General features: G+C 43.8%; 1 protein-coding gene across 4 annotated transcripts in view; it reads left to right on the top strand.

Moving 5' to 3' along the window:
- Positions 1-1437: 1437 nt before the first annotated feature.
- The window catches only part of Mapkap1 (mitogen-activated protein kinase associated protein 1), a 234357-nt gene continuing 226794 nt past the window's right edge, over positions 1438-9000 (top strand). For 2 of the 4 annotated variants that reach the window (XM_013021480.1, XM_013021475.1), the window contains exon 1: positions 1438-1708. The gene's annotated coding sequence lies outside the window, so the exon portion shown is untranslated. Of the gene's footprint in view, positions 1709-1770; positions 1896-9000 lie in introns of those variants that run through there. The other 2 variants (XM_013021479.1, XM_013021478.1) reach the window with 2 other exon arrangements.

Here is a 9000-nt window from a genome sequence, read left to right as displayed (position 1 = left end):
ACCAGCCATGCAAGGCAGGTTTGGCACATTTTCTTTGCTTATGGTTATATGACCTTTAAATTCATTTGTTCTTTATGATAAATATCATACGAACTAATTTGCAATAGGTCACCCATAGAGGGACCACTCGGTGGTGGTCTTCAACTGGAGGACAGTGGTGATGTCACCTGTGGGTGTAAGGCCTTGCTACTGAGGCAAGCGAGCAAGGTTACGGAAGCAAAACATAGCCTTGAGTCACAAGAGCAAAGGCAAAACATAATCTTGACTTGGTCAGCAATACTATCAATGCTATTGACACTGTTACAGAAATTATTTTTATTATAAACTCCTGACTAATACAGCAACTCAGTGTAGCTGGTGATAAACCTCAAGGTTGTCAGTAGCTTTCTGTAAAGCTCCCAGCTTGGTAAACTTGAGTGAGGGAGAAATGTTCTTTTGCTTTTTTAGCAAGGATGAAAAAGAGGTAAAGGCTGACTAGTCAGCTTTTGTCTGGGGTTTTTCTTTACCAAGAGGTTTTGCTCTTTATCAATAATTTTGTCCTGTTTTCTGATTTTACATTTTTCTTCCCTTGGATAGCCTTCTTTTCCAAGGGAAAAGGGGGTTCAGGGGAAAGAGTAAATTTCCAACAGCAGGAAGGACTAAGGCCAGACAATAGAAGGAACTTTCTGCCAGTGAATAGCAACTCAAGTATTACATTTACAATGCAACTAAATAATTTAAAAAAAAAGCGTTTTATGGTGGGGGGAGGGGGGAGGCTGGGAAGGGATGTGAAGGGTAAACAAAGGAGGAGGCTGCAATGCTTGGTAAGAAATGTACGCATGATCCTGCCCATGTAATTGTAACCCCTCTGTACAGTATGTTCACAAAAAAAAAAAAAAGCGTTGTCTTGATACACCTCACCAAACTCTCCTGGCAGTTCTTGGATAAAATTGCTATCCTATTTGAAGGTGGTTAGAAGAGTAGCTCATTTATTGCGTGTTTATTATGTGTGAGGCACTGAGCAGATTGATTTTCGGATATCAACCCATTCCCTTCTGATAGGAACATTGCACAGTTTGAACTGTAATGGCTGGAAAACTGAAGCTCAAAGAGAGAGGTGTGGTGTCCTAGGACATTTGGCATTTGAATCAAGATCCTTCTGACGTAGGCGCTCATCATTCATTTCTGGATGAACGGAGGGGACTTTTCTCCGTGGAAGTAGGGGAGAAAGATTTGTCCGGAAACTCTGTAATGTTGACTTCCTAAAGTTGACTTACACAGAATCCCAGGTCAGGGGTATCCATCCCTAACGTGGGCCTTTCCAGGCGCCTGACGCGCGGTGCGCAGGCGCACCTCTTCCGTCCGGCCCCGCCCCCTGGGAGGGCGCTGCGCCTCACGCTCAGCTCTGGGGCTTGCGCATTGCCTCCCTAGCAGGAGGCTCCTTCCCGGCCGGGGACTTCCGGTGCGCCGAGGTGCGGTTCCGGGTCGTGGTGCGGCTGTGGGTAACAGGGCTGTTGCTTGGCGGGCCGGCGGCGGCGGGCGACTGGGGGCGTGAGGGCAAGTCCGGGGAGCGGCCGCTGAGTGGGCCGGTAGGAACACCGGTTTCCTAAGGACCCCGAGAGTGCAGAGTTCGGGACAGGGTCCCGGGAGGCGTGGGAAAGCCGCGGCGTCCCCTCAGGAGCGTGTCTCCGGGCCGGCTGGGCCCGAGTAGTGTGGGAGACAGCGTCAGGTAAAGCGTGCCCCAGCCGCCAGCTGCTGTCCCGGTCCGCAGGCCGGCCCGTCCTCGCGCGCGCGGCCTCCTCAGCTCGCGGCGCGGTCTGTCAGGCCCTTGTCCCGGCGGCTTGGGAGCATCCGTTTCCTGGCCTTTTCCAGAACCGGAGGCTGCCCTGAGCCTGACAGCTGGGTGTGCGATTTCGGTGAGGAGATGCTAGCGGACCCGGCCGTGTCGGGCTGCGTGTGTGGGGGGTGGAGAGGGTATGCAGTCTGCTCCGGTCGTTTCAGGCCCTGAATCCAGGGCACTATCTCCGTGCCCTGTCCTCATAATGTGAAATCAAGTTTCCAAAGCATTGCCCGTGTAGCCCCCCTCTTTTCCTGGAGTCCATTCTCCCCCCCCCCCCCCCGGGCAAAGGGGAGCAGGGAGGCAGAGCCTCGCAGACTGCCTTCGGTCACCTAGAGTGCTGCTGTAACTTTGATTCTGGGTTTTGTTTGTTTATAGGAATGGCAAAGGAATGCTTTAAGGTCTTGAAGTAAAAAGATTGTAGTTTGAAGAATATCACTGTAGAGTTCCACAAGTTGAGTTGGAAATTGACCAGAACTTTGATTCTGAAGGAATCAATGAAGTAGATCGCAGTATCTGACATTGGGCAAAACACCCTGTCGTTAGAACCGCCATCAGCAACCTTCAAAACTCTCCTCAGGTTTGAACAGTCAAATGGAGAGACACATCAGTTAAAAAAAAAATCCTCCCCCTGTTTTGAAAAGCAGAAGGGCGGATCCCTCATGTTAAAACCCTAGTAGAGCTGGAAGAGACACTGTCGGTGTAGCTCAGTATAAAGAGTTCTTGTTCAACTGGGGTTTGAACTCAGGATCTGGGTGCTGTCCCTTAGCTCTTTCTACTCATAGCTAGTCACTCCACTATTTCTGGCTTTTTGCTGGTTAATTTGAAATGAATTTCAAGGACTTTACTGCCTCGGCTAGTTTCGAACTGCTAAACTGACTCAGCCTGAACTACCCAGCCTCCTGAGTGGCTAGATTACAGGTTTGAGCCACCGGCGCTGTGGGTATGAGGTGATCATTGTTTCCACCTCTTCCAATTTGTACACCTACAAACTTCCTGAGGTCCATGAGCATGCTGGTGGCCCCGCTCCCATTCAGCTGTGTGCTGATACCTACTATGTATGTGAAATTGCACTCATTTCTCTGTTTCTTCCCTGGCCCTTTACTGTCTTTCCACTTAGGCTTAAAACGATCCCCACTGTGACCCATTATTCCATATAAGGATCGCTAATCATATTGATTCTCACTCCTCTCCCCCACCCCCTAGTCCTTTTTTTTTTTTTTTTGTCAGTCTTGGGTCCTGGTCACTGGCTCTGAGCTCTTTCTTGCTCCAGGCTAGCTTTCTGCCACAGTTGAGTCAGTTTCACTTGTTTTTCCTGATGGTTAATTGGAGATAAGAGTCTCAGGGACTTTGCTGTTGGGGTTGGCTTTGAACAGCAATTTTCAGATCTCAGCCTGCTGAGTAGCTAGGATTGCAGGCGTGACCAACCAGTGCCAGCTTAGCCCGTTGGTCTTGATAGGGCCTCCTTCCTGCTCTTGCCTAGAAGTGCTCTCTCTTGGTCCATTGGTTTTGATAGGACACTCTCCCTGCCTCTTCCCAGAATCCCCACCCCTCCTTCTCTCTCCTCTTCCCAGTAGTGGAACTTAATTTCAGAGCCTCTCAACACTTTTTTTGCTAGTTAATTGAAGAGTTACAGAGTTTTCTGCTCAGTCTGATTTGGAACTATGATCCTCGGATCTCAGCCTCCTGAGTAGACAGGCACTCAGGTCCTGCCTAGAAGCTTGATGGGTTACCCAAATGAAAGTGGGGGTCTTTGAAACTAACATGGGACAAACCTGGCTGGAAATGATTTCTTTCTTACCTAGAATCTTGTAAACACTCATTATTTATAGTTATTTTACTTAGCAAATATTTACTGAGTGTGGATACATGCCCAGATACCCATACTAGGGCATTTACAGGTAAATAAGACTCATTCTTGGTGCACGGGAGCTCAGTTTAGAGAGAGGAAAGCTAGTTATTGCAACACAATGGAATAAACATGCTCTGTGAACAGAGTTCTTTGTGTGATACAGTGAAGTGAGAAATAGCCAGGGAATGCTTCATAATGTGAGATAAGCTAAACTTTATTGAGTTTCTCGTGTTTAATCACTTGAACTTCAAATTTCAGATTAGGAAGAATAAATTTACACAGCTGGTAGACACAGAGCCAGGATTCAAACCTAGGTCTGGGCATCTACCAGAGCATTACAAGTCAGGATATAGTAAAGATACTTATACAAGCCTGGGTCTGCCTGCTGCCTTAATCTTTGCTTAAATTTTTTAAAAATTTCCCATCTTGTCTTCTTTCTCACACTATGACTATCTTTATACAAGAACATATTGAAAGATCTGTATACAGGAAAACTATGGACGTTAAAGTGAATAGTATAGACATCTTTCAGGGAGAGCTGGGTACCATGGTGTATGTCTATAGTCCCAGCTATTTTAGAGCTCAAGACAATAGATTTCTTGGGTCCAGTTGAGGCTAGCCTCAACTGGGTAGCTGGGTGGATGGGCTGAGCTCTTGAGTATCAGCAGCAAAAATAGTTTCTGGAGAACAAGCATAGACTCTGGATTCGATTGGTGGTCCTTCTCTTACTGGATATATGACTTTTGGCAAGCTGTTTAACTCTACCATTGTTTTCCTCAGCTGTGAGATAGGATGGGACAGGATGACCTCTCTGAGTGCTATGAATATTTAATGAGGGATATTTACTATGGATAAAAGACGTGATACAATTTGAGTAATCTGAAAAGCTGTACATCTAAACCTTTTGAGCAGGAGCTTTAGAGTTTTGGAGCATTTCAGATTTTGGGTTTTTGCATTAGCAATGCTCAGCTAGTAAAGTCTATGCAAATATCCCCAAGTCCCCCCCCCCAAAAAAAAACAAAGAATTGAAACCTAAAAACATTTATCATCTTTAAGCTTTGCTTTGTAAGGTCCCTAAATTGATGATGGCCAAAAGATCCACTGATATAATGCTGTGACATGATGTTAGAACTGTGAATGAGTTTCTGGCCTGAGTAAAGAGAGAAAAATAGCAACACTTTTTTCTTTTTTTAAAAAAATATTTTTTAGCCGGGCGCTGGTGGCTCACGCCTGTAATCCTAGCTACTCAGGAGGCTGAGATCTGAGGATCGAGGTTCAAAGCCAGCCCCGGCAGGAGAGACTGTGAGACTCCTATCTCCAATGAACCACCAGAAAACCGGAAGTGGCGCTGTAGCTCAAGTGGTAGAGCGCTCACCTTGAGCTGAAGAGCTGAGGGACAGCGCCCAGGCCCAGAGTTCAAGCCCCACGACCGACAAAAAAAAAAAAAATTATTGTAAAGATGCTGTACAGAGGGGTTACAGTTACATGAGCAAGGTACATGAGTACACTGTTACTCCCTTCTTTGTTTTCCCCCTACCATCCTTCCCTCACCACCTCCCCAACTCCCCCTCCCCCCACTTTTTTTCTTAAAGTTAGAGATTTTTATTGTTAGCATTCTATGGGGCTATATCCAAAGACATTCTAGGCATTACTTCCTATAGCCATTACTTTTAGCAGGTGACAAAGAGGGAAAGTTGGAGGGGCCGGAAGGGTCAGAGTAAGCCAGCCTGAGTGCCTGGCAAGAGAGGTCTATTCTAGTTTACAGTTAATGAATACTTTGAAGATCTGTGATTCATTGAGTAGTTACAGGTAAAACGTTAGTCCTTGGGGATACAAAGAACAATAAACTGTGGTTCAGACCCTGAAGTTGTTGACATTCCAGTGGGGGAGATGTGTGTGTGTGTGTGTGTGTGTGTGTGTGTGCAGGTGAACTAAGAAGCATGGTACAAGCCCCCACAGAGCGCTGTGGAGCTCAGATAAGGAATACCACATGGTGACTATTAGTACTTATTCTGTGCTGGCATTGTCCTTATACTTCACCTCATTTATTCCTGTGTGGGAAGGTATTATTAGCATCCTGGTTTCACAGATGAGGAAAGTAGGACACAAAAAACTTAAATATATTTCCTTGAGGGTTGGGATGCATTCCCTCACTGAGGGAGTGCATGCTTAGTATGTTCAAGGCTCTGAGTGGAGTCCTCAACACTGAAAAGTTCAAAAGAAAAGAAGAGTCTAGCTGGTAGATATGAACTATGAGGATTGTGTGCCTGATTTTGCTCTATAGCCTGCACCATATTGCTTCCTCTTGTGATATGGATGGGAGCCCTTTTGAACTGCTTCTGAGAATTGTTGCTCTGGCCTTTGAGCTGTCACCAGTCACTACTGGGTGTTAGGGAGAATGAGGAATGAGGTGCCTCTGCACTGACTTTGCTCATCTGTGTCACTTTACATACCTTTCTTGCCTTTTGGTGGAGGGTTTGTTTTGCTTGTTAACTGAACACTTTGGAAATTTGCACTTGAGTGGATTTATCTGTTACAGGATGAGAGAATTTGCTAGAAATTGGTTATTCTGATGTATAGTCTTATTGTTAAGGACACCAGCGATATCAGGTTGTCCTAGGACAGGAAATTCTGTCACATTACATATTTTCTCTCCTCATCAAAGGTTCCCTGACCTTGTGTTTTCTGCCAGTTTGAAATTTTTGAGAAGTTTTGACTCAGAAGTTAGTACAGTTAAGCTTGTGTAGAACTTAAAAATGATGGAGTGTTTCTACTTCAGTCATTGTTGAATGCCTTGCCGTTGCACACTTTTCTCCTTTAATCTTCATTCTGTAAATTAGGTGGTTTATCTGCATTTGATTCAGTAGCCTGAGGCTTGGGGGTAAGGTATAATTAACTCAGTTGTCTGTTGAGCATCTCCCTCAGTGGTCTCCAAGTCACGTGCCATTGTGTACTAGGTTGAGCCTTGGAGAACTGGAGGCTTATGCCAAATGGAAAGGTGGCAGGTACTTAGGTCTAGTTGCTTGTTGCCATGTAATGAAGTAGGCCCAGTGTCCCAGATCTTATGTGTTTTTGTTTTGAAAAATTGTGGAAATCTGGATTTTAATGTATTGAGTATAAAAATATTCCATTTAAATAATTTATTATGTGGATCAGAACCACATTTGTGGGTTGTGTACAGTACTTGGCTGTCTGATTATAAACTGTGATCTACCTGCCTGTTGAAATTTTCTACCCAAAATTCAAAGCGGGAGGTAAAACACGTGTGTGTGTGTGTGTGTGTGTGTGTGTGTGTGAGTTTCTAATACTGATGCTTGATCTCAGGGTCTTGTGCTTGTGAACAAAATGTTTGTCTTGTTTTTCTCACAGCTGGCACTATACTACCTGAGACACACCTCTTTTTCTGGTTATTTTCTAGATAGAGTCTCATGGAATTTTTCTCCCCAGACCAGCTTTGAACCAGGATCATCTAGATCTTAACTTCCTAAGTAGCTAGAATTACAAGCATGTACTACTGGCACCTTACCAATGTGGGTTTTGACCAAAATGTCTGGTAAATTGGCAGAATAAGGGGACATTGTACCTTATACTGATGTCTTTTGGAGAGTGGCAGAGTAAATTTTTTAATTATTTAATCAGGCCAAATCTCAGAATGGTTGGTTTTTTTGTTTTTGTTTTTTGGGTCCAGTCGTGGGGACTGAACTCTGGGCCTGGGTGCTGTCCCTCAGCTCTTCAGCTCAAGGCTAGCACTCTACCACTTGAGCCACAGCACCACTTCCGGCTTTTTTCTTTTTTGCTTATGTGGTGCTGAGGAATCGAACTCAGGGCCTTAGACATGCAAGGCAAGTGCTCTACCACTGAGTCACCTTCCCAGCCCCATGGTTGGGGTTTGGATCAGGAGATAACCTTACTACTCGTGCTTGGAGCTCTTAGAAGATTAAATGCTACCAGATCTATCATCTCTTTGATCCTGCCCACAGTACCCTGAAGTGGTATTATAAATTTGTATACCATCTTTCCTTTAATTGTCATAATCTTTTATAATGGGTGGTATTCTAAAGGGAGGTGATCATAACCTTTGTAGGTAAAGAGTGGCATCCAGTGAATTGCTGTTTAGTAGAAAGTACAGTAGACTGAAAGACTTGAATTGTAAATATATCATTAACAGCCTTTTGATCTTGGTCAAGTCACTGACAGATCTTTGGGTCTTTTTCCCATAATAAGATAAGAACAAAATTCAAGTCTTGCTGAGATCTTTTCAGGATGCCCAGCTTTCTGATTCCAACTGACATGACACAACTGAGGCCAGTCGTCCTGACTTAATTGACAGGTAGACAGTTGCTACTCAATGCTGCTTGTCCTCTCTTCTCCCTGGATGGCAGGTTGGGGGCTGGTCCTCTTCCCTCTCTGATGGCAAGTAGGAAGTTTGTCCTCTCTAGAAGACAGGTATGAAGCAGTATTCAGTGCTTCCTTGGGTTCTTTGTTCATGACTTTAACTTCTGGGAAGGGACCTTGATGGGCCAGGCACTTCCCAAATGGATACAGTGCTTTGTTGACTATATATACACAAGATTGAAGGGAGCAGAATGAGAGAAATATGGTCAGGGAGTTCTCAGCCCAAGAGTTTAATTTATTTTTATTTTAATACCAAGCTTCCACAAGGTGAAAATTGAAGAAATATTGTCTTCTAGATACTTGTTTTCATTCATACTCTATTGTATAAAGAAATAACATAGAATATAAAAATGAAGAAAATAAATCCTGAGCAGTCATTCAGAATTTATTAACTCTATTTGGCAGCAGTCTGGATATATTGAAGAAATAGATTTAATATAAAAACCTCACAAAATTTAGACTGAAAGTAGAACATAGTTTTAAGTAATTGAAAGTGAGAAAACAGATAATCCACTTAAAAGAAAAAAAAACCCTGAAATTCTGGAAAAAGGGAGAAGGTATTAGAATAGCTATTGAAATTAAATTATAGTAATCGCTTGTGAAATAAATTATTATTTACTCCTAAGTATATTCAATGTTAGATTCATAATATCCTATATGTGAGTATGTTTTCACGAATATGCTTCTATTATTGATGCAGATCAAGTGGTCTGAATGTGTACAGCTGCAAAAAATATGTTTTTAGTTCCCTGTGGACTCATTTTAAGGTACTATGTTACAAAAGTACTGTTTCAGCAGAGAAATTGGTAGGAAATTGTACACAAAGTAAATCTTCAGTGTAAACTTTAGTTGCTGACATACAGGAGACTTAAGGAAGAACTGAGGTGCAGCCTTGAATCCTGAAGCAGTATGAGGTAGGATCTCTTCCTCCCTCCCT

This window comes from Dipodomys ordii, unplaced genomic scaffold (genome assembly GCF_000151885.1).
Source record: "Dipodomys ordii isolate 6190 unplaced genomic scaffold, Dord_2.0 Scaffold55, whole genome shotgun sequence".
Lineage (NCBI taxonomy): Eukaryota > Metazoa > Chordata > Mammalia > Rodentia > Heteromyidae > Dipodomys > Dipodomys ordii.
This window is presented reverse-complemented; position numbering and strand designations above follow the sequence as displayed.